The 26,889-nt window shown below is 40.2% G+C and overlaps 1 protein-coding gene across 3 annotated transcripts in view; it reads right to left on the bottom strand.

The window, feature by feature from the left end:
• Positions 1-18,234, bottom strand: part of LOC139458343 (equilibrative nucleoside transporter 4-like) — a 40,820-nt gene extending 22,586 nt beyond the window's left edge. Inside the window, exons 1-2 of one of the 3 annotated variants that reach the window (XM_071239732.1) lie at positions 18,160-18,234; positions 7,562-7,657 (exon numbers count right to left, since the gene is read on the bottom strand). The gene's annotated coding sequence lies outside the window, so the exon portion shown is untranslated. Of the gene's footprint in view, positions 1-6,798; positions 6,931-7,561; positions 7,767-18,159 lie in introns of those variants that run through there. The other 2 variants (XM_071239731.1, XM_071239733.1) reach the window with 2 other exon arrangements.
• Between the last annotated feature and the right edge of the window lie 8,655 nt (positions 18,235-26,889).

Raw genomic sequence — 26,889 nt, 5'->3', positions numbered from 1 at the left:
CCTTCGGCGAAACAATGACATGTGACGTCAACCTAGCAACAAGGTTGCTGGGGTCATCGAGTGTGCATAAGCTCCTCTCAGTGATCTATCATCTCCACACGCAATGTCGTTGAATAAGCCAAGGGATGTTGAGAGCTTTCAATGTTTGTTCGTGAAACGTGTTCCGAGAGTACATAAGCACGCGTTTTGGTATTACACAATGAGTAATACAGCTGTATGTTTATTAAACGGGTGATCTCTTCTCGGGTAAGTAATAAATGAAGATAGTCATTATGATCCCACAGGAGAATATGTATACAAACACACACAATATGCTTTACTTGCCTGTCAAAAATGTCAATTTTGTAGAGTTGGATAGATCGCAACATCGTTAATGCAACTATCATATTCAAAACATTGCGGTTCTACAGTTTATTTGCACTTTAGTCCTGTCTATCAATTTATAGAGGCTCCCTATATGGTCCATCCAAATTACACGCTTGATTTCACAACAAGCCCGACTCTCCGTTTGAAACCAAGCAAGCATGTCTCTGTTCACGGGCATGGTCGGTAGCACACGTTCCCGGCAAAGTAAATCTATTCTACACCCTTTTCTTCCCTACGACTTTCGCATATGCACAATTAAACAATGACTATCTGTACACTGTACTCTTCTTTGTATGAGTGGGATTAAAGGATCATGTGACCGAGGCCATTTATATAACATATTGCGTTTATTGGTCGTGTTTCTTTGCGTGAAATGATGAAGCATCGATTGTACTTGCCGATTTGTCGACTCTGATACTGACAATAGTTTTCGCGTTACAAGAAGATGAATGTGTTGATTTCTGAGGAAGTACAAGTGAACCTCTGACCTACAATAGTGACGAAAATATACAGGATGATCCCCATCTTGGACGCGTGGATTACAAGTGGTTCCACAGATTAGTTGCATCCGTGTCACTTGCTGGCGTATTACATTACATACACACAAGGCTGAGTGGTGAATGATTCTTAAAATGACTGCTGGCATACATTGTGCAATAATCTACTGCAACTGGTTAACTAGAGCTAAAAGGCTACAGAGATCCCTTTTACATCACTGATGGGGGATGGGGGAAAGTGCGTTTTTACAGATTCTTTTGGGTTGTTACAATTACAGAGCTCAAAATGCGTACTTTTAATTAAGCGCAGCAGCGCCAAGTTTCATTTCCACACTGTTTTTCTCGGCCATCGTAATGTACATGATACTGGCTACAAAACGATGTAAGAAAGATCCATTACTATTTTTCATTATTCTTGCACTTTAATCCACATCCATCCATTTGCATCGCTGTTTATGTACATAACATTCAAGCTCAGGGTACACATACTGGTGTCACACATAATGTACACTGAGGGATACCTGCAGGAATGTTAAACTTCTTAACGTCTTTGTTTGCATCTAATATCCCAGTACAGACATTATCCCGAATTCACAGTCCACAACGAATAAGCAGCAATGGGTGTAGCATAACCTATTTACAGTTCAATGTATGTTCACTAATTCACTGGATATAGTCCTAACGCCACAGTGTGGGACGTCTTCTTCTTCCTTTCCTACCTCTCATGAAGGACAGCTGTACAACAGAGACACACAGAAGCCAGCTTCGCCTGTTGCCGCTTCCCATTTCATCATAGTGATAGTAAGATAGTGAAACCATTACCACCCTATACTGAGTTCTCTTTTCAAAAAAGAAAGTAAGAATAGGTTTCCTGTTTGAAAAGGGTTAATAGGAGCCTTGTGATCATAACATTCCTTCTTTTTCTTTTACTATTTCATAAGCCTTGGTCCACAAAGTTTCTCTTTCCTTCCACATATGTCTCTTCCATTGTTGCTCCACATATGGCATCAACTGGTGGATCATTTCCCCACCAAAAACTATGAAGAACAGAGTACACAGGAGTTATAAGCTATCAGCGCCAAGTCACAATGATTTTTTGCAAAATACTTGCTCAGGTGAGACGAGTTGAAGTGGGGTTAAATTTAAACCTTTTCCCTTGGTCAGAATGCAGACTTTCCAGAACTCCATAAATCAGTAACATTCCCGTATACATGATTTTTTTGCAACAGTTTGTGCTCTCTGATTCAGAAAAGGATAGCATTCCACATGCTTCAGAAAATAGTCCATTACCACCATAATATAACTGTTACCTCTTTCTGTATCTGACCATGGGCCTGTAATGTCCACTGCTATCCTTTCTAGTGGTTGTACAACTTGTCTGGTTGGTTCCATTATTGGTGCTTTTGGGGATTTACAAGCAATATTTTTCACTGCATATGTGTCCATACGTTCAGTTGTCTTGGTAGTTTTGTTATTTCTTTCATCATACACTCGGGAACAGGTTCTTGGTCCTAGCCTTTTCAACACCTGATTTCCACCTCAAACCCATAATTCCATCCACCACTTCTATTATGTCCTATTCCGACCAGGGCAATGTGTTTCTTTTCAGTCTGGTCGATGCCCTTTATTCACCCTGCTCAATACCCCACTTTGTTTTTCTGTTGCCCCTCTATCCAATTCATTTCTATTTGTCCAACCATTGTACGTCGACTCATTACGAGGCTGATATCAAAGTTTTCTTCAGGAGAGTCTTGATGGCACTCCTTGACATCCCATCTGCACTTCCTGCAGACCTGGCCTGTGTTCAATTCAAAATCAAAATCAAAGATTCAATCCATCTGGTAACTTGACCACACTGATTCTTGAATTTATATAATCATTTCAAAGAGCCACCAAAGTGCCATGATCAGTGCTTATCACAAATTGACATCTCATCAAATAATGTTCATACATTTCTGTGAAAGCAAGTAGTTCTTTCCTTGTTTTGTGCAATGTTTTCGCTCAGATTTACTCAGAGCTCTGCAAGCATCTGCAGTAACAGTATCTTACATCATGAATTGACCTCAACACTCCACCTATCCCTGTATCTGTGTCAAGAATAAATTCTATTCCTTATCAAATTGGGGGTATGATCAGATTTGGGGCATCAGTTGGTTATTGGTTCTCTCAAGTGTCCCTAAGGCCAGCTTGTGCGCTCTGCATAAGGCTAGAAAAACGTGCAGGACGATTAGTGGCCCAAAATTACAATCTATGGAATTGGTACAACCCACGGGTGGAGACAAAGCTGTTTTTTTCTTTATCTTCAGGTTTAATTTCAATCAGCCAATATCTAGAAGCACCTCCCAGGCAACTGAACAAGCTACATCTTGACAGATTAGCCAACGTATCATCATATTTTGCTCGAGGGAGAATTCAAACAGTGAAAATAAATGCAAAATCTTTGTTTCTCAATTTTCTTGGGTACTTGCACAAATTCTGATGACCTAGGTCAAGCAGATTGTTCAAAAACGTCCTCAGTTGGCATTTTTGGAATCATTTTCCTAACTTCCTCTTATCTAAGGTATGGTAATCTATGTAAAGGCTGTTTGAGGTTATAAATTGCCAGTATTGATTTCAAATATGACCAAGTCAGTTCATCCTCGATCAGAATCATCTTCAGAGAAAATATCCGAATAGTTCAACATATTGAATTGTTTTGACTGACAGGTCTCCCTGTTGTATCTGCAATATTCTCAGTATGTTCAATTTGTATAACTCAATGCGGTTGTACATTTGACAAAGCTGCATTGGTACTGTCAGTAGTAGACCCAGGAAATACCATTGGGTGAAACTTGCCAATGTGTTTTCTCAAAGAAAATTACGTTTTCTTCAGATCAGTTACATTCATAACTCTACCTGGACAGATAGTGTTTTCTTGATATCAAATATCCAGTAAAGTTAGCAAATTGATATGAATTCAGTTTCACCCAAAATACCATTGCATGTCCTGCATGTACTACCTTTCTCTCAAAAACCTGATCTCTGGAAATAAATGATTTCTTAGCTTCAGTAGTTTATGCAATAGAGCGCCATCCAATCTTCATCCTCTTTGGGGACATATCTATTGTAGCTTTCATGACTCGAACATGGTTGCACCAAGAATCAGACCACAACTTCCAGAACATTCAAATACCTTTAGCCGCTTATTCTTGCAGATATTAATGTAAGTACATGTATAACCACTTTATCCTGATTCTCTGTGAATTTACTGACCATGAAGCACGGCTACTGGTTCCCTAAAAATTCCTTCCACATAAACAGAAGCATACACGACACATTCGGACACATTCTGTAATTTCAAATTTTGCTGGTTCACACTATATTTATCAATAAGAGCCGTTGAATGACACCTTATATTCCTGCTCCTGTCTTGAGGTCTTCTACAGTTTCCTTGAATATGGCCCGGTTGACAACAGTTATAACACGTCCGCTCTCCGTAGCTCCTATGGCACAAGGTTAATGTTTAAATAGTATCCAACATTCCTAAAATGAAAATGTGTTCTGGTTTAATGTAGCTCAGAAGTGTTTCTTGTTGTTGAGAAATTACTGACACCATCTTTCACAATTGTAGAGATTAAAGGGGATCTAATAGTTTCTGTAGCTTCAACAGAGGACAGCCAACCATATGCCTCTCTCACTGCCTGGTCCAAAGTTTCCACTGTTGCATGACTTACAGCAAGTCTAAGTTCCCTTGGAACTCATCTTTTCATGAACTTATCCATGGCTACCCCATCAACGTCAATGCGCCTCATATCTGGGTAAACACTGTAAGCTGACAGCCAAACACTTTCGCCTTTCAATATCTTCCTACCTTGAGCTCTTCCTTGTAAATGTGCCTCCATTCTTCTGGAGAGATATATGATTTCAAGGCATCAGAAAGGGCAAAGTCGTTCTTTTGCACTGCCGTAAAACTGTTGCAGAATGATTTTGCTTCATCTTTTAAACACAAGGCCATGAGCGTTGATTTCACAATCAGCGATTCATGTCCGCACAAAGTTCAAGATCTTCCACCCTTCCTTCACAGTTTTCTCATCATGAAAACTTCTCTGTCACAGTATCTGGTCGAATATAAGTCGAGTCTCCTTCCATTGAGAAAGAATCACATCACTTCCACCAATGTTGAACCGGAATTATACAGTGATGACACATTTTATTTTTAGCTCACACATTCACTATTTACATGTTACGCTCGCTACCGCATGCATACATGTATTACCCTGACAATGCTAGACACCGTTCACTGGAGATCGTTTTGTTCTACTTTGTTCTTAAAGTTGGATGATTTCTTGTATTTGATCTTTGGTTTGCTTGAATGAGCTTTGAAATGCATATAATAGGAGTTGACACGTGTGCCAGAGCCCTGAAAATGTGGGGATAAAACTGACAATAACAAGTTGTAAGAATAGGAATCAAAAGAACTGTAATCGAGAGTAACTTTGGCTATTGCTGATGGCATGCAGCTGTTATTCTTTCTTTGCATTGACGCCATCATTTCCCTTACTTTGTGATTAAGACCTTTACTGAATACAATGTATATCTCTGTGAAATAAATCTGGTGACCAAAAATGCCTGGGAGCTATTTATATGTGTATACCAAACGCTGACAAATCTTAGAGTCGGAGTAACTCACTGGTTTTGAACAGATTAATCACTTATGTCTTTGACGATTGTAATAATTGCAAGACAGGAAAACTGTGTGGATATGTGATGGTGATATTTCGAGGCTTTTAGCAATATTCCAACAATATCACGGCTGGGGGATGGGGACATATTTACGTCGTCATTTTGTTAAATGTAGGGTTCCGAAATAATAACCCAGAATCTACCATCATTGTGATGAAAGGACTGTCAGTTGGAGATATGTAGCATTTACTGAACCCAAATTAATTATGCAAACATTTTAATCCAATGTCAGGTAAAAAGTGCGCATAATGTCAAACAGCAGTTTTGATAACCATTTGAGATGTCCACGCAACATGAATAAGCACTATACTCTTGGAAACGTATATTAAACAAACTGGAACAAGCACACAGTGACATGTCTTTTATCATATATGAAATGCGAGGGATGGCTGAAAGGTTATGAGCCTAACCACGAAGGATATTACATCCTTAACAGTGTACAACACTGTCAGTAATTACAAGCTGCCATTCAACCAAATACACAATAAGGCAGGATATTACTGCTGGCATCAAAGTGACAACGTGTTCTCTATTGGTCCAAATGTACAAAACTGGCTACCACATTGTCATCACGTATCGCCTACTGAAAGGGTTAACACCTACGCCATCCATGCACACATGTTGCCAACTTTTGGAGATGATTTTCTTTCCATGGCCACTGTTTAGAGGTGGGCAGCGCAGTTCAAGGGGGGGGGGGAAGAGAATAAATATTGATCATATAAGAGTCACGTTATTTTTCAGGGCATTTTCACTTGCAGAAGCCCAAGGTCTTCCATTAACGGTCCGACCTATTTCCTATCAGAGAGTTGAGAATTTTATGAGTAATGACCTTGGCATGACAAACGTTTCAACACTAATACACAGATTCCTGATACGAAACGCTCCAGGTTCATCATCTCTTGCGAGAATTTACATCGTTTTGAAGACGACCAAGCTGATTTTGTTGTGTGATTTGTAACTGTGGGTGGGCTCTTGGGTAAACAACCATCAGCCACAGACTCAACAACAGTCAAACAAGTGGAAACATCTAACGTCTCTTCCTCCGAAGTAGGCAAACTTCCCTTCAGCTTGCAAGAAAATGGCTTCGGTTTTCTGGCATTTCAAAGTAATCCTACTGTATGACCTACCGTAGGTCAGATCATAAGGTGGTCCATTAAAGTTAATCTGCTCAAGTAACTGCGTATATCAAGGCCAAACGTTGTGAAATACTCACTAAAGGTGAAATGTTCAACCAGGACAATACATCTGGACACACGCCTGGTGTCGCCATAGCTGCAATGCATGACTGTTCCTTTGAACTCATTAAACATCCTCCGTATTCAGACGTGGAACCTTCAGATTTCGACAGCTTCTTAAAACTTGACAACAGAACTGTCTGGCAAACATTATGTAAATTATGACGTCATTTCTGCTGTGAAAGCCTTACACCACCAGGAGGAAGCCTTCTACACCAGTGGGATCCAGGCACTCCAGCACCGTTGACAGAAGTGTGGACCTCGGAGGGCATTATGTTGAAAAAGCATTGGTAAACAACTCCATTAACGCAGTCAATAATTGTTAATCTCAACTTTTCAGCCAGCCCTCGGATTACTGAGTTTGGCTGAAAAGAACTGAATAAAAACTGGATAGAAAGCAATCAATGTAATATTGAATGCAACCCTAAATTTGTTACAAACAGTGCGTCAATGTGTTATATACTCAAAGAAAACAGATTATTTAGCTAAGTAATTTACTTCTTCATTTTGCTGTGCTACGTTTTTCACATGCCCCTAATAACATATGTGTGGTGTACAGTGTCATGATACACTGAACTGGATAGTACATATTGTATTCCAATCAATTATCGGATCACACGATATACACACTGGAGAATATACTCCTCAACTGCACGTAAATTCTTTAACATTAACTGGCTGTCCACAAGAGACCTGTCTCTACCGTGGAAGTAAGCACATCGACGCTATGACGCCACTAACCTTGTTGTCCTCCTCAATGTCAATCCATGTGTGGGAAGCTGCGTCCATGTGTCGTCAAAGTGCGGTAGTGCCAGTAGTACACGAACAGATTGGAACCTACAGAAACAGCCGTACTCCTTTGCTCAAATTTGTGAGACAACACACGCTACAAAACGAGGACACCTTCGAAATATCGGTATCTACAGTCAAGCCGCAAGCTAATGGTCGTTCGGTACGCTAGTCATTGGCTACAGCACCATGCCATACTACCACATGTCCACTGTATAATCGATTTCCACGTCCTGCAAACCCTGACGTTAATGTGGTCTTCGCAGTGCTTTGAATAACGAAAGGATCGTCTTTGCAGGCGCGATTGGTTAGGATTATCACTTTCCTTCTATTTCCACCTGTATCAATCGTAGTAGCCCTAATTTAATCATTTCAAAAGATCATGTATGTCCAACATACACTTTGCATAAGAATCGCGGTTGTAACATGTACGAATCGGAATAACGTTTTATCGATTTCTGTGAATGTTTCTTCATATCTTCACGTTAAAATACTTTTATTATGCATCAACACCCCTATATGTCCGAGTCGGCAATAGATCTCCCAAAACACAACACATCTGCTTTTCCCAGGCGGCAGTAGATCTCCCCATGTACCCTTCACATCAACATATCTCACTAGGCAGTAGATCTCCCCATACACAACCCATCTACATATCTCAGTAGGCAGTAAATCTCCCCATACACAACCCATCTACATATCTCAGTAGGCAGTAAATCTCCCCATACACAACCCATCTACATATCTCAGTAGGCAGTAAATCTCCCCATGTACCCTTCACATCAACATATCTCAGTAGGCAGTAGATCTCCCCATACATAACCCATCTACATATCTCAGTAGGCAGTAGATCTCCCCATGTACCCTTCACATCAACATATCTCAGTAGGCAGTAGATCTCCCCATGTACCTACACATCTACACATCGCAGTGGGCATTAGATCTCCCCATACACAACACATCAACATATCTCAGTAGGCAGTAGATCTCTCCATACACAACTCATCTACATATCTCAGTAGGCAGTAAATCTCCCCATGTACCTAAACATCTACATATCTCAGTGGGCATTAGATCTCCCCATGTACCTACACGTCTACACATCTCAGTAGGCAGTAGATCTCCCCATGTACTTACACATCTACACATCTCAGTAGGCAGTAGATCTCCCCATGTACCTACACATCTACACATCTCAGTAGGCAGTAGATCTCCCCATGTACCTACACATCTACACATCTCAGTGGGCAGTAGATCTCCCCATACACAACACATCTACATATCTCAGTAGGCAGTAGATCTCCCCATGTACCTACACATCTGCACATCTCAGTACGCAGTAGATCTCCCCCATACACAACACATCTACAAATCTCAGTAGGCAGTAGATCTCCCCATACACAACACATCTACATATCTCAGTAGGCAGTAGATCTCCCCATGTACCTACACATCTACACATTTCAGTAGGCAGTAGATCTACCCATGTACCTACACATCTACACATTTCAGTAGGCAGTAGATCTACCCATGTACCTACACATCTGCATATCTCAGTAGGCAGTAGATCTCCCCATGTACCTACACATATGCATATCTCAGTAGGCATTAGATCACAATATGTCTTGTCAACTATGTCAACTATCAGTACATGGAGTATCCCCAATTTCTCATGGCTTCTGCATGGTACAATTTGGATTAGGTTCGCAGAATACGCGCACCTTTTCGCGAACACCTGGTATCATCACTAATAATAGTAGTTCATAAACACATGCTCATGATATGGTCGGATTAGTATAATCGACTGTGCTTTAACAGAGATTTCTTTTGAATATGGAAAGGGTTTTGTCGCTTTTATTTCGAAGGACACCCCTAGGAACTGCTGTTGGAGAGCCAGGAACAACCCGTCCTGTATCTGTTTTTGGACGAGGCTACACCTGATCGCAAATACGTTCAATGGCGGTAATGTCTGGACTCTTGCGGGCCAAGGGAGGACTGTGACTTTTTGGATTGGCAGGGCATCAGTTGATGACTTGGGATGACATGTTGAAACTCGAAGTTTCTCACCATTCTGCGTTTGAATGGTGCAACCAATGGTTGTAACACCTCACCATCGTGGCGAATCCATATATACTTAGAAGCTCTGTTCTGCGATCACACGTTATTCCAACCTTTGCCCCACCCCCTCTCCCTTACTGCTCTTTTTTCCTCCCCCCTTCACCCCCTTCACATCACATATGGTGGACTCAGCCTTCCTTTAATCCAGACCATCAGTTCATACTGCGTGGAGCGTGGAAGAGGAACAATCAACATGTGTAGAGCATTGCAATCTCGCCCGTTCGCCCCGGTATCGATCTCTTGCAAAGTCAATCAGCTAGCAACGAGATCGATAACGCACTTCCCCCTCCTGACACTGACAGATGCGGAGCTTTAAATGGGACATGATTGATTCTGTGCAGATTGAGAAGAAGCAAAGCGTTGGGTATTCAATGCCCTAATTACTGAGTATTGGTGAGATACACAAAATGGCATCTCACAGTGTTATCGAATGCTCAATTATATGTCATATGTCAAATCGTTGATTGACCCAAGCTTGTATTTCCAGACTGTATTTTGTGGGATGCTAGCGTTCTTGAAATCAACACGCATGTCTTATTTATGTTCCCGTGTTTGCCAGCAGGACTAACGTCTAAATGTGTGTGACATCAATACAACGGCAACGTTTTGGTCTTGTGTAATACCTCTTTTTTCGTTTCAAGGTCATCATACGAGAACTACAGGGGTTTGAATGGCAACCATCTATACAATTGGCCGGTAAAATTCATTCCCTTCCCGGTTTATATATGACATACAATTATCATTTGGCCATTTCATTTTTCTGCTATTTCGCTTTGTACTCTCACCCTATTGCTTGTAACCACACTGACTGCCTATCGTCTGAAATCACCGTGCGTGCGTGCGTGTGCGCGTGTGTGTGTTTGTGTGAGTGTGTGTGTAGACCAGGCGGGAAGGGTCTGTGTGTGCCATACACCATGTAGACCAGGCGGGAAGGGTCTGTGTGTGTCATACACCATGTAGACCAGGCGGGTAGGGTCTGTGAGTGCCACACACCATGTAGACCAGGCGGGTAGGGTCTATGTGTGTCATACACCATGTAGACCTGGCGGGTAGGGTCTATGTGTGTCATACACCATGTAGACCAGGCGGGTAGGGTCTGTGTGTGCCATACACCATGTAGACCAGGCGGGTAGGGTCTATGTGTGCTATACACCATGTAGACCAGGCGGGTAGGGTATATGTGTGATATACACCATGTAGACCAGGCGGGTAGGGTCTATGTGTGTCATACACCATGTAGACCAGGCGGGTAGGGTCTATATGTGTCATACACCATGTAGACCAGGCGGGTAGGGTCTATGTTTGTCATACACCATGTAGACCAGGCGGGTAGGGTCTATGTGTGTCACACTCTATGTAGACCAGGCGGGTAGGGTCTATGTGTGTCATACACCATGTAGACCAGGCGGGAAGGGTATGTGTGTGCCATACACCATGTAGACCAGGCGGGAAGGGTCTATGTGTGCTATACACCATGTAGACCTGGCGGGTAGGGTCTTTGTGTGTCATACACCATGTAGACCAGGCGGGTAGGGTCTATGTGTGTCATACATCATGTAGACCAGGCGGGTAGGGTATATGTGTGCCATACACCATGTAGACCAGGCGGGTAGGGTCTATGTGTGTCATACACCATGTAGACCAGGCGGGAAGGGTCTATGTGTGCTATACACCATGTAGACCTGGCGGGTAGGGTCTTTGTGTGTCATACACCATGCAGACCAGGCAGGAAGGGTCTGTGTGTGTCATACACCATGTAGACTAGGCGGGTAGGGTCTATGTGCGCCATACACCTTGTAGACGAGGCGGGTAGGATGTGTGTGCCACACACCATGTAGATCAGGCGGGTAGGGTCTATGTGTGTCATACACCATGTAGACCAGGCGGGTAGGGTCTATGTGTGTCATACACCATGTAGACCAGGCGGGTAGGGGCTATGTGTGTCACACACCATGTAGACCTGGCGGGTAGGGTCTTTGTGTGTCACACACCAATTAGACCAGACAGGTAGGGGCTATGTGTGTCATACACCATGTAGACCAGGCGGGAAGGGTCTATGTGTGCTATACACCATGTAGACCAGGCGGGTAGGGTCTATGTTTGTCATACACCATGTAGACCAGGCGGGTAGGGTCTGTGTGTGCCATACACCATGTAGACCAGGCGGGTAGGGTCTAAGTGTGCTATACACCATGTAGACCAGGCGGGTAGGGTCTTTGTGTGTCATACACCATGTAGACCAGGCGGGTAGGGTCTATGTGTGTCATACACCATGTAGACCAGGCGGGTAGGGTCTATATGTGTCATACACCATGTAGACCAGGCGGGTAGGGTCTATGTTTGTCATACACCATGTAGACCAGGCGAGTAGGGTCTATGTGTGTCACACTCTATGTAGACCAGGCGGGTAGGGTCTATGTGTGTCATACACCATGTAGACCAGGCAGGAAGGGTATGTGTGTGCCATACACCATGTAGACCAGGCGGGAAGGGTCTATGTGTGCTATACACCATGTAGACCTGGCGGGTAGGGTCTTTGTGTGTCATACACCATGTAGACCAGGCGGGTAGGGTCTATGTGTGTCATACATCATGTAGACCAGGCGGGTAGGGTATATGTGTGCCATACACCATGTAGACCAGGCGGGTAGGGTCTATGTGTGTCATACACCATGTAGACCAGGCGGGAAGGGTCTATGTGTGCTATACACCATGTAGACCTGGCGGGTCGGGTCTGTGTGTGTCATACACCATGTAGACTAGGCGGGTAGGGTCTATGTGCGCCATACACCATGTAGACCAGGCGGGTAGGGTGTAAGTGTGCTATACACCATGTAGACCAGGCGGGTAGGGTCTTTGTGTGTCATACACCATGTAGACCAGGCGGGTAGGGTCTATGTGTGTCATACACCATGTAGACCAGGCGGGTAGGGTCTATATGTGTCATACACCATGTAGACCAGGCGGGTAGGGTCTATGTTTGTCATACACCATGTAGACCAGGCGAGTAGGGTCTATGTGTGTCACACTCTATGTAGACCAGGCGGGTAGGGTCTATGTGTGTCATACACCATGTAGACCAGGCAGGAAGGGTATGTGTGTGCCATACACCATGTAGACCAGGCGGGAAGGGTCTATGTGTGCTATACACCATGTAGACCTGGCGGGTAGGGTCTTTGTGTGTCATACACCATGTAGACCAGGCGGGTAGGGTCTATGTGTGTCATACATCATGTAGACCAGGCGGGTAGGGTATATGTGTGCCATACACCATGTAGACCAGGCGGGTAGGGTCTATGTGTGTCATACACCATGTAGACCAGGCGGGAAGGGTCTATGTGTGCTATACACCATGTAGACCTGGCGGGTCGGGTCTTTGTGTGTCATACACCATGCAGACCAGGCAGGAAGGGTCTGTGTGTGTCATACACCATGTAGACTAGGCGGGTAGGGTCTATGTGCGCCATACACCTTGTAGACGAGGCGGGTAGGATCTGTGTGTGCCACACACTATGTAGATCCTGATTGCATAAATCCTGATTGCACGGTTGTCTACAAATTATAGAAATTGAATACATATTTGAATCGCCAAAACAAACGCAAATCATAGAAACATATGGAGAAGTATTAAAGTTAAGAAGAGATGTTTCCAATGTGTATCAATTACTGACAATAACAACAGTCAAGTGTAACCACGGAGTGTCTTTATTCTTATCACGCTAATCCTGCAAGTGATAAATTGTGCATCTCAAGTCATGTATCTATGGCGTCACATGTGATGCGTTCATGAGCATCGGTTCACACAACATGCGTGAGTCTTCATATATTAACCAACATTTATGGTAGTCGCGTTTCTTTTGGTGGGTAGTATACATTTATAAAAATCTTTGATCAGTGTTGGCTTCCACTTGTGAGGGTGTCACTTTAGTTCTTTTATGAGAGCTTAATTTAGTTTCTCTACTTTCTTTGGTTTGTCCTGGTTAATCATCAGGGTTTAGTCAGTGCAAGGCCAAACACGTAGATGAAAACAGAATATGAAATTACCTTGTGTAGGGTGTGAAGGGCCCACAAAATTTGTAAATATTAACAAAAATGTAAGTTAAAACAAGTAAATCACAACTAGCAATGCTATAACAAATGTAAATGGTGTAAAAGGGTAAATTGCATGTTGAAGAGGTTGAAGTGTGTATCAGATGTTTTGTTTAAAATCCGGAAAATAATGTTGGTAATAACATGTACTTACTACCTTAGTTACAAGTTGTAATATTTCACTTTTTTATATTATAGCTTGTACCTGTCCACAACAGGCCTTACAATTAAAGGGCCAGTAAAAGAATTGAAAGGAAATACATAATATCGGTCACAATGTTTCAAGACTGAATCAAGAATGTATGAATCAATCCATGCTGAAGTTTAAAATAAACCATTCAAGACAGTGTACAGAATTGTGTTTTAATGGCCAAAGTGTATCACCTGCCGATCAGCAGCTTGTAAGGCCTGTGGCCTTTCTTACAGAGTGGTGTAACTAATGCATCTTTCAATGATAAAGGAGAGACATTTCCCTGTACCCTCAGGCGCTGTTGCTGTAGACGTATCATGACACCAACAGTTATTGCTACTGTCTCCCCTGTGAACTCGATATTAGTTTGTTTGTTTGTACTTTAAACGCCACACCACAAATATTCAAGCTATATTACGGCGGTCTGTAAATAAGACTTGGCCAGACAGTCTGGTAATTGAAATTATGCGCATCGATTTTCGCAATTCGGATACGATGACATGCAACACCTTGTCAGCGAATCTGACCACCCGATTGCGTAGTAAACCTTCAACGATACGCATGGACTGATGAAGAAGTGGATCTTCACGGGTAAATCCTACTCCCGAACAACAGATATGGTTTTAATTCACGAGTTTGTCGTACCGAGAGAGGTGTGTCGTGGATATATCATTCTGTGCATCCAGAGACCATATAATATCTATTATATGGTCTCTGGTGAAACAAAGACTACTTTACTTAACATCGGGGATACCGGATACCTACAATAGCGGGAAGACTTGTTAGTATCTTACACTTGTTAGTATCTTACACTTGTTAGTATCTTACTCTTGTTAGTATCTTACACTTGTTAGTATCTTACTCTTGTTAGTATCTTACACTTGTTAGTATCTTACTCTTGTTAGTATCTTACACTTGTTAGTATCTTACACTTCTAAGTATCTTAATCTTGTTAGTATCTTACACTTGTTAGTATCTTACACTTGTTAGTATCTTACTCTTGTTAGCATCTTACACTTGTTAGTGTCTTACTCTTGTTAGTATCTTACTCTTGTTAGTATCTTACACTTGTTAGTATCTTACACTTGTTAGTATCTTACTCTTGTTAGTATCTTACACTTGTTAGTATCTTACTCTTATTAGTATCTTACTCTTGTTAGTATCTTACACTTGTTAGTATCTTACACTTGTTAGTATCTTTCTCTTTTTAGTATCTTACTCTTGTTAGTATCTTACTCTTGTTAGTATCTTACTCTTGTTAGTATCTTACACTTGTTAGTATCTTACTCTTGTTAGTATCTTACTCTTGTTAGTATCTTACTCTTGTTAGTATTTTACTTTTGTTAGTATCTTACACTTGTTAGTATCTTACTCTTGTTAGTATCTTACACTTGTTAGTATCTTACAATGTTAGTATCTTACTCTTGTTAGTATCTTACACTTGTTAGTACCTTACTCTTGTTAGTACCTTACACTTTTTAGTATCTTACTCTTGTTAGTATCTTACACTTGTTAGTATCTTACACGTGTTAGTATCTTTCTCTTTTTAGTATCTTACTCTTGTTAGTATCTTACTCTTGTTAGTATCTTACACTTGTTAGTATCTTACACTTGTTAGTATCTTACTCTTGTTAGTATCTTACACTTGTTAGTATCTTACTCTTGTTAGTATCTTACTCTTGTTAGTATCTTACTCTTGTTAGTATCTTACACTTGTTAGTATCTTACACTTGTTAGTATCTTTCTCTTTTTAGTATCTTACTCTTGTTAGTATCTTACACTTGTTAGTATCTTACTCTTGTTAGTATCTTACACTTGTTAGTATCTTACTCTTGTTAGTATCTTACTCTTATTAGTATCTTACTCTTGTTAGTATTTTACTTTTGTTAGTATCTTACACTTGTTAGTATCTTACTCTTGTTAGTATCTTACACTTGTTAGTATCTTACAATGTTAGTATCTTACTCTTGTTAGTATCTTACACTTGTTAGTACCTTACTCTTGTTAGTACCTTACACTTGTTAGTATCTTACTCTTGTTAGTATCTTACACTTGTTAGTGTCTTACTCTTGTTAGTGTCTTACACTTGTTAGTGTCTTACACTTGTTAGTATCTTACTTTTGTTAGTATCTTACTTTTGTTAGTATCTTACACTTGTTAGTATCTTACACTTGTTAGTATCTTACTCTTGTTAGTATCTTACACTTGTTAGTATCTTACTTTTGTTAGTATCATACTCTTGTTAGTATCTTACACTTGTTAGTATCTTACTTTTGTTAGTATCTTACTCTTGTTAGTATCTTACACTTGTTAGTATCTTACTCTTGTTAGTATCTTACTCTTGTTATATGTTATGTTATGTTTTGGCATATATGTATATCAATATTCATCATCCGGATTTGCAACTGGTTTCGATCATTCAATCCTTACGCTGTTTTTTTAAACATATTCTAATGAAGGACACAGAATGATTTTCCGTATGTACACAGTATATAAGTACATTAAAAGTGGGTGAAGATAACTTACTATGGATCTAGTGTATAGATATTTTGTGATGTTGCTATACATAATTCCTATGCCCCCTTGTAGGGATATGATAAGTAATGCTAAAAGGAATGTGATAGATGCAAAGGTGAAATGCTGATTCCTTAAACAGGTGGACATTTATGAATGCCCACTTGGACCCTAATGCCAAAGATTCTTTGCGATGGAACTTCAAATCATGACTGATTAAATCGAATTAAAAACAATTTGAGTAGGTTTCATTTCACTCGTAATTTATGCTGAGAATAGTACAAGAGATATTCGACTAATAGAGCCATTTAAATACCCGCATCGGGCTCGTGAGAACGCTATTGCAAGAGCCTTACTGCCTTTAGATAATGATAGTCGAGATCAACTAGATGTAAACACGCGATCATTGTTGGCGCATTTCTTTTTGCTGAAACTGTTTTACTGAATTTTCTGAATGATGGCAATCACTCCACAGAGTATCGCTTTTTCTAAATTGTTGTTACATTTCTTAATTACTGCTAACATGCAGACGTGTGGAAGCCAGTGTTGGCTATTTCAGGAAACATTACGCATGTTTAAAACTAAGTGTGTTGGAATTAGTGGATATTATTCACATGATATGCAAAAAACGTCAAAACAAACACAATCATCCTTATTACCATCGAAATGTTAAGTATCTACCATAATATAATGGGTAGGTTTCTCGGCAGGATAAAGCCCATTTCCTACCCAGAGTTCCATGCGGCCGGCAGCCAGCCAGCATAGTACCTCTGCCACAGGCCAGCGCCATGTGACGATTCGTCACATCCTTCACTTTTCATTCAAGTTATTGAATATGCTTTTCATCCGTTTCATGTTTGTCAAGTCTACACATTTTCACATACAAATGTCAAAGAATGGTTACGGTTCATTAAGAAAGTATCCCAATACGTGAAAAACTATTTGTTTTTGCGTAGTTATCCTTTGTTTACATTGGTTGTACGGCTCCACGTGCTGTCATCGAAGCCAAAACGGAGAGCTCGCGATACGGTCACTTTGATGTATAAATATATATTGTCACGAAATTCACTGTCGCAGTTGCATTAGCATATCCATATAATTATGCAAAACAATATGTTAAGCGCCCCAAATTCTTGCATTAGTCCGTTCTATACTGATTTCTGAAAAAGTGCGTTTGTTTACAAACAAGAGAAAAGTCCGGTCACGTGATATGCAAATTAGCCTGTGGCAGTGGTGTTATGCAGAGTCACCACTGCGCCGGAGTGTGGATAAAGCCAACGGATTGGTCAAGTAGGGACTACTTTCACTGTTTATAAACAAACATGACATCGCCCTCGTCATTCGGCGATCGAGTCAGAATTAACCATCGGGAATCTGGATAAACTACAGGGATAATTGCTATCATTATCAAAAGAACAGTCTAATATACTGAAAATCAGTGTCTAACTGTGACGTAGCTAAGGCATTTTATAAGTTTTGGCAACTTTGGAGATATCAATTTCGACACAATTTTGCGAGGGCACGAGGCCTAGCCAAGCGGGGTCAGTAGCCATATCTGTGCATGTAGACCTCTGCCGCTTGAAACCTTCTGCACAAATTAAAATAGTTGGATTTGGCCGAAATATGTTTGAATTGTTACCTTGTTTCGCTTTGTCGCTGTGTGTACATCTGACTACACTACTGAACGTTATGGCAGGACAGACCGACTGTCAACAACATCTGACCGTGGCCATGACATCTCATAGACTAGGGTTAGAGTAGCTTCCCTTTGACAAAGGACAGTTACTCTAGCGGACAGACCGATGGAAGGCAATTAAAAACAATTGTTGTTTTGCGTATAGGTTGCTTCGCCACTGTATAAGAAATAGAGCTCAGTTAGAACTATATTAGCTACTGTCACTGTCCGACTGACACATCACTTACATGTTAATGCGCGCTTTCCAGGAAAACTCAAAATAGACCAATCACGAAACTTGTTGAAGATTTCAGCAAGAAAGCGTCATTAGAAACCAATTTTAATCCAATGAAATCGCTAGGACCATAGGATCAGACCCTTCAAATGGTGTATAACATGTAGTAGCAAATATATTTTACAAGCAGATATTTTCCGATAACTTTTCGCCATATTGGATAGCGTTTACATCCTGTAACATCACGTATATTTCAAACTTAGCTGCGATACATACATCGAAAGTCCCCTCGTAAAATCCGGCGTACTGTTGACAGTGAACACGACATTTTGTAAAAGTCGGTCACCGGAAGTGATGTCATACGTCAACATTGTTGTACATATTTGGTAATTTCTTTGAGGTGAAGGTCATTCAATGAGCGTGCACACGATGATTGTATCATGCTGTTTACAGTACCAGTTATGATGTAGATTTTGCATATCTTTTATACATTTTTTCACACAATGATTTTCACTTTGGATATTTGTCAATGTTCAAAAGGATATGATACGTAAATATAGGCCACAACATGTATGAATGAACCTTTGATAATCTGTTTGTTTGAAAATTGTTTACATAAGAATTGATAGGATTATAGTGTCGAATACGATATTTCTTTCCTTTGGACCAGTGTTACAAGATGAAGTGTAAATGTAATTGCAGCATGTACGTGTTTCTTGGGATGTGTTATAGTCAATATTATCAATTCATATAACCAATGTCCATGAATAGCCGTTTTATTTTATTTTATTTTATAACTAAAACTGAATAAATCATTTTAACAAAATGGATAATATTTTTCGTTAAAATATATGCACTTTTCTGAAAGAATTGTCTTGGCTTTGGAATTGTTTTTTTATATGTCGTTTGACACACAGAACAGTGATATCTAACGATTCGCCAGGTGCGCGTTAGTCACAAACAATTTACGAATTATTCCTCTCGTTTTGCATTACATAATCAATGGATTCATTCTTTTTTCAATATTGTGATCACAGAATATTAAACTGTTTACTTTATTTCTCCAAGAATTTTAAAAAGTATAAAATAAAATCCATGCCATGTACCCCGTTGGTTTAACCTTATACGATTATCCTGATAATTCTATACCAATAGAGCTTTCTTCGCATCTTTTATTGTGTAATTCTGAGACGAGATGAAGAGAAATAATAACATAATGATGAACAAATATATTACCAATATTGAATATAATTTTGGTTGTTTTGAAATATTCTTTGGGTTATTTCATTACGTAAATTGATGCCAAACAGGTGCGTGTCTTGTCCAATTAAGATACACGATAAACTATCTAATTGATTATATATTCAAGACATTATTTACTTTGTAAACGCAGTCGTTTTATGTTGTGTCGAAAAAGCGTTAAATTCCGTTTTAGACATCGAGATTTTCCATACCATGAACGAAAATTAGGGGAGATATATATTAATCAAAATACCAGTGTCGTCTTTCTCCGACGTTATCAACGACATAAAACAAGCCATGACGTCAAATAGAATGGTGTTACACAGTATTTTTATCGGTGTACGATAAAAAGCGGAGAAATTTACAATTTTTCAACGCAGAGTAAATTCTCGGACAACACTAAGAAGTGTCTTTTTTTTTTAAACCGGTTTAATATTTGCAGTTAAATCTACACCATCAAATGGGAAATTTAATATTCTCCACCTTTGCGTAATTTTATAGCCAAGGAAGATCCAGTGCCGTGTGAGCGCAATTCTCGCACAACCTTCACTTTTCCGATCTTAGGAATATGTGCGTCAGAAAAAAACCTCGGCATCCAGAGGGTTAAGAAAAGTAATGGTATGAATCCCAGCACCAACGTTGCTGTGCCAAAGGGGAAATCATTAAAACAATCCAAAGAAATCACAACATTGATCATCGAAAGTCTGCCGCTATATATGCATTTATACGACTTTAGCGCCACAGAAATTGAGAATTATTAATATTATATGATAATCTGCCATAGATCTGAGTGTGCACCAATGTCTGACCCATATGTGTAATCTGCCATAGATCTGAGTGTGCACCAATATCTGACCCATATGTGTAATCTGCCATAGATCTGAGTCCTACATATATATATGCAGTGTGATATCTTTTTGATATTTGCACAGAGTGCAATTAGTGATTTTCTCGAAGCTGATTGGTTAGTAAAATAAAGATTAATTTCCATTTGACTACGGGACTAATTTTCTCTCACGGCAGACTTTCACATGTTTCACGTGCTATAATCTTAATGATTCGAGATTTTAAGGCAAGAAATATATATAGTTTCATATCAATAACATGATTTCACATTGTAATCAACAAAGCATTCATTTCACATGATTTTCATTTTACAATAAAAACCTAAATTACGACTGCGTTGTTTGTAAACAAACATGGCTGATCATTTGACACCTGACTGACAGGAAGAATTAAATCCATTCGTATAATTCAACCTCTGAACACATTTAATGTCTTTGTTGTTAAAACTGCATATGGCCAGATTATAGGCCAATGGTCAAGATTCAGATTTCGAGTGTTGCCAGAAACTGTTAGTAGTGCGCCAAGATCAACACCACCAAGTCCTGGTTTGCCAGCGTTTGACCTAAAAGACTTGCTGTTTGACGAATATTTCGACCACCTGAATCCAAAAAACGGACTTTGCCTTTTAGAACGAAAAAGATGGCTAAGATCTTAACTGTCAGTGAAAATGAAAACACAATGAAAAAGACTAGGGGGGACACCTTTAGAACACAGTACAACAACTTCTCGTGAGGACGAGCTCTGCCGTAGGTCACGTGTCTCAAGGACCAGCAACCAGTTTTTGTGAACACGCGACCTTCGGCTTGTTAACCCGACAGCTAACCGATTGAGCTACGTCCACACTGTGAAACTAAGTGCCATTTGGCACACTCGTCCCATTCCGTAATCTACAAGATACCGAGTGGTGAGGGGTGAGCCGATATGGCGCGAACTGAAAACGGCTCTTGGCGTCGGGCGTCAGACGTCGAACTTGCGGGTACGCATAAATGACATTGGATTTAATAAGTCGTGGGGTGATTATTTTGACAGAAAAGTGTGGTAGCAAACACTGTAAGAATAATGTGGATAATACTAAGGAACGAGGGAGGCATGAGCATGGCCAGTAACGACAAAAGGGTGAGTTCGCTTTTGAATCAGTACTAAATAAATGTAGCGAGTGAAAGTGGCTTGTTTGAATGTTCCAGGACAGTTTTCAATAGCAAAAATATTCAACACTAAACCATTTCATCCTTTTTTTCTCGACGTTTTTGTGTGAAGAATATTAGGAGCAGCTATAGAATCAATAATAGCTACTAAATGGGTTCCAAAACCGGCCTACCTTTAGAATGCAGTACCACAAGCACGCGACGTGACATTATTACGTAATTTGTATTATTACCCACGTGGTGTAGATACAGGTGGTAAGATACTTGATCCGTACGTTACATGTGTGTCGTTCAAGGTTGACCTCGTTTATTCGTTTTGATCGGTCAACCGTGACTTCTGTCACAACGGGGCTACTTTTTTCATTCATAAAAAATCGCGAGATGTCATTCACTACCACGGACCTATATAACTGTGCAACTACAAGGCAGAACTGACGGAATATCATGAAAGCGAGAAACCTTTACATACACTTTATTAAACCAAACAAGATAGTTAAATGCATTTAATTCGCTTTGCATTCTATATCAGTTATGAATAGAGCTACTGCAGACATTATATAATCGAGCCATATCCATATACAATGTCTACCGATGGATCAAGGGTCCCAATGAGCGTGACGAACCCGACCGCTTTCGCGACTTTCAATTTGATTTAACGTGAAAGGTTAAGCGTGGTGAAATGAGGTCAGTTGAAACTATCTGGACAGATATCTAGACTTACGTTCGATGCTCCGGTTGTGCCATCAGTGTCGGCATTTGAAGCGTGTTTTGTGGCATTACTTCCGAAGGTGTTTGTTCATGAATGAACATACACGACTGCACGACCTGGCCCCGATTTCTCGAAACAAACAAAGTTTTTACTCAAATCTCAAACTGAGTTTTTAACTCAACTGCATTTCTCGAATCAAACTCAGGAACAACTCAGGACTTAAGTTTGATCTCAGTTGGGTTTTTTATGCGATGTAAGCGGCCTTGGCGCGAGATCTGACTTCCGTTTTCAATGTAAACACTTTGCCGTCTGCACATGAGTGTCAACGTAACGGAACGAGACGCGGCGGTTAATGTCGATGGTGGCAAGAGGAGGCCGAATTGGAACGAAGGAGAGAGGGACCTACTTGTTGAAGAAGTACATATGCGACACGATCGCAGTTTTGGAAAATTCAAGAGGTTTGGCATGGGCGCAAAGAACAAGGAGCAGTCGTCGGGAGCAGATTACCGAGGTCCTAAATGCGTAAGTTGATGCACATTATTATTCAGATGTAACATTGAATGTAGTATCTAAGTATATGTTGGAAATCGAATTACCTTGCTGGGTACACTGAGCCTTTGACAACGAGAACCATAGCATGTCTACACGCATCCCAGCCGAGACTGTCGGACCCCATCGCGGCGACACGTAATTCTGGACCTGCCTTTGTTGATGATGTTGTTGAAAACGAATGATGGATTTATTGTCCAACAGGCCAACCCTCCAAAGGTCAGCTTTTGGAATTGACACGGAATTCAGATAGATAGGTTGCGTACTGTTGGCTGAACATGCTAAAGATACATCTTTGTAAAGTGTTACATGTTTTAACATCCTCATCTTGTTAAAATAACATCTTGATACCATGTCCTAACATTTTTACAATACAATTATGAAATATACAAAGATCATTTATTTTTGCGTGACAATTGACACAATGCCAGGTATACTCATGATGAACATATTGTATTTAAAGGGATTGAACAGTTTATTGAAAATGTAGACATTATGTTCTGATTAATTTATCTCAAGTTTACATGACACATTTATCAACAACACGATATTCCATTGGGTGGCGTCTCCTGCAGTCTACAGGCGACAGGTTTATTCAAAGCTTATATGTACAGCAATGCCAGTGCAGCCAAACAGGTATAAACCATCGGAGGTGTTGCATAACTCTATCCTTAGCCCTTGGACCCCCTTTACGGTCATTAGGGTTAGGTATCCGTTTAGTGGCTATTATAGATTCTTTAGCGGCTCCAAATATTCTTCACACAAAAACGTCGAGTCAAAAGTATAAAGTGTCGAATATTTTGGCTATTGGAAACTGTCGTGGAACATTCACACAAGCCACTTTCGCCCGCTACATTTAATCAGTACTGATTCAAAAGCGAACTCGCGAAATACTCGTATCGTGTGATTTGTAAAATGAAATATATTTTATTTAGTGTCATGTCGTACTGGCATGTGGTTTCCGGCGCAATAAAAAAATCTTTTCTTCTTAATCAGTAACAGTCATGATGTCAACAGGTAATTTTACTGATTGAAGCTTTGGACTTATGAGATATTTAAGTCTTTGAATGACATCCATAAATTCTCTTCCTTATGAGATATTTGTGTTTCTGAATTTACATGTTTAGTTGTTAACAGTAATAATTCTTGGATTCACGACAAGTCTTTTGAATAAAAGACCACATATGAATTTTGAATAGCCACTAAACGGGTACCTAACCTTTCTTAATATTTTTACATGACCCCAAGGTCAAACTCCAAAACGAGGTTATACCCGAGTTATACCCGAGGTTATATCGTCGGGGATTTTGTTCAAAGCCACTTTAATAGCGCGGGTAGTTTCCAGTTGAACAAAGGATACCAGTATAACAGCGATGGTTTCATCAACAATATTAAAAGTCGGTATATTGTGATTTTACACTCAATAACAATGACCAGCTGTTGTTTTGATCGGCATCACTCAAACTGATTTCGATGGGCGTAACATGAATGATGGATATTCAGCCATGTGTGGAAGCCCTATATTCTATTTCCTTTACCCTTCGTGTTTGGGGGGATATTACCGTAGTCTATACTTAAATATCATCATTAAGGTTATATAGTTATATGCCGTATCATGTATATTGAAACGGCCATGAATGCAAATGTTTTTGGCTTTTTTTAAACACAAAATGTTTTTGTTTAAACCATAATCATTCGCAAACCGTTCATGAAACAGAAAATCCGTTTTGTTTCATAGTTAAATATGTGTACATGGTAATGAATAATTATTATATTTCCAGCATCGTGCATTGGATTCCTGCCTGGACTCGATCTATGGGGAAGAATAAAACTCCACATAACTTAGAGGTAAGGACTATAAAATTAATATTCCGTGTGCATGTTAAATTAGTCAAATTAATTTGAATCAATTGGTATGAAAGTTGCATTAAACTGCAACAGTAATTCTGGGTAATAGACTATGTAGATGATTCTGTTAATGTGAATAATATAAATAATATTTACAAAAATTAAATCAAAGTAACTAGGCGCAAGGTTTTTAAGTGTTAAATGTATTTTCAGTGTTTTCTGACAAGAGATATTGAAGTGTGAGTTTCTGCAAACAAACTGTTTGTGTGCCACAGGACAGAGCCAGTGTTGTAGACAAGAGTTTAAGTATATGTATGTACATTGTGTAATCAAATACTTGTGGCTCAAACGATATGATTTGAAACTTTTTTTTATCTCCGAGATGTACTCTGGGTCTAGTCTCGCTGACACGGAATTTTAGCACAATTCTAAATGAGTGCGCCTTGGAAAACCAGATACAAGCAACTGGCCACGGCTGACTGATGGTTTTGCAAATTCTGCAACATGAATTCTCAGTGATGCTATGGCTTGTGTTCCTCCTTTTTGTCCGCCTCCTTGGTCTAGTGGTAGAGGGGAAGGTCCGGGGTTCGATCCCCGGCCGCGTCATACCAAAAGACGTTAAAAGATGGTACTTGTTGTTACCCTGTCTGGCGCTCGGCATTAAGGGGCTAAAACAAGGACTGGTCGGCTCGGAGTCAGTATACTGTGTGGGGTATTCATGTTAAACTGCGGCATGGTATCTCAGTGAGCTAGCACTATAAATCGGCATCAGTCCGGACTAGTACAATCAGCCACACAAACACACACACGTACATGCACGTGGGTATATAAGTGCAATAATCTTGGACGCGACGTCAAACCCCATTTCACCTCACCTTTCTCCTATTTATTCAGCTGAAAACTTCTTTTTTTGTGCAAAGTAGAAGCAATAGTAAAGCGTTTGTCTGCCGTCACTATATCACCAGGTTGAGCAAGATCAAGGATACCCAACAGCTTTGAAATCTCAGCATCAGACAAACCACCTGTAGACAAACATGATACAAGTGCCACAGCATCATGTGGGGCTATGCCAATCAGGCTTTTTGTCTTCAGCTTGTAATTTGAATATAACATTGAGCTTAGGACAAAGGCAGATGGGATTTGAGCCAAGGAAACATAATACTTGCTTCACATTATGGTGGCACTGGGTTGAACAAATAAACATAACCTGAAAGTATCACAATCAGTTAAAGAAGTATTATAGTACATGAAACATGGGTTAGTACTAGACCTTGATACTCCAACGTTCTCAAGAACCAGATGGTTATTGAGTACTTGGTTCTCCCTCTCAAGTTGTTCAACATGGACCTGCATCTCCTTTATCAAACTGTGCCTGACGCCCCTCATTCTGTGTGGAATGACCATTCCCTTCAGCTTCAAGTCCCTCTCACCCCCTGCTAGAACCAGGTTCTCCTCATACCTGCAAACAAAATACAAGGAGTCACACACACCTTTCACCAACCTCTGAATTCACCGAAAAGGTTTTTATAGATAGAGTAAAAGAATAGTGGATAGTTAGTTGTAAATTCTCACACAAAGACGTTTCTGTTCATGGCGGCCTTCCTTGGTGTTGTGGCCACAGTCCATGCAAATATGGAAAATTGTTGGTTGTTTAACGCCGTACTCAGCAATTGTCCGGCTTTATGACGGCGGTCTGTAAATAATCGAGTCTTGACCAGACAAACCAGTGATTGATATCATGAGCATCGATCCACGCAATTGGGATCGATGACATCCAGCCTGACCATCCGATCCTGTTAGTCGCCTCTTACGACAAGCATAGTCGCCTTTTAGGGAAGCATGGGTTGCTGAAGACCTATTCTATCCCGGATCTTCACGGGTCTGCAAATATGGATGGAACTGCCAGTGGTTTTAGTTTTCTATTCACTGGGGTGTACGCGTTTACAACACACAAATGAAATATAAAACATGTAATTCATTGAAGTCTCCAAAACATTTTTCGAAGACGTGAAAATGAAACCAATAATTAAGCATAAATCATAACAACTGTAAGAGTTTTATAAATGATATATTCATGTTTGTAGATGCCTTCAAATTACTTTTACATACGTGGAGTCCAT

The sequence above is a fragment of the Haliotis cracherodii genome, unplaced genomic scaffold, assembly GCF_022045235.1.
Source record: "Haliotis cracherodii isolate W230 unplaced genomic scaffold, xgHalCrac1.p SCAF_12, whole genome shotgun sequence".
Taxonomy (NCBI): domain Eukaryota; kingdom Metazoa; phylum Mollusca; class Gastropoda; order Lepetellida; family Haliotidae; genus Haliotis; species Haliotis cracherodii.
The sequence above is the reverse complement of the archived record's forward strand: the minus strand, read 5'-3'. Positions and strand labels throughout refer to the sequence as shown.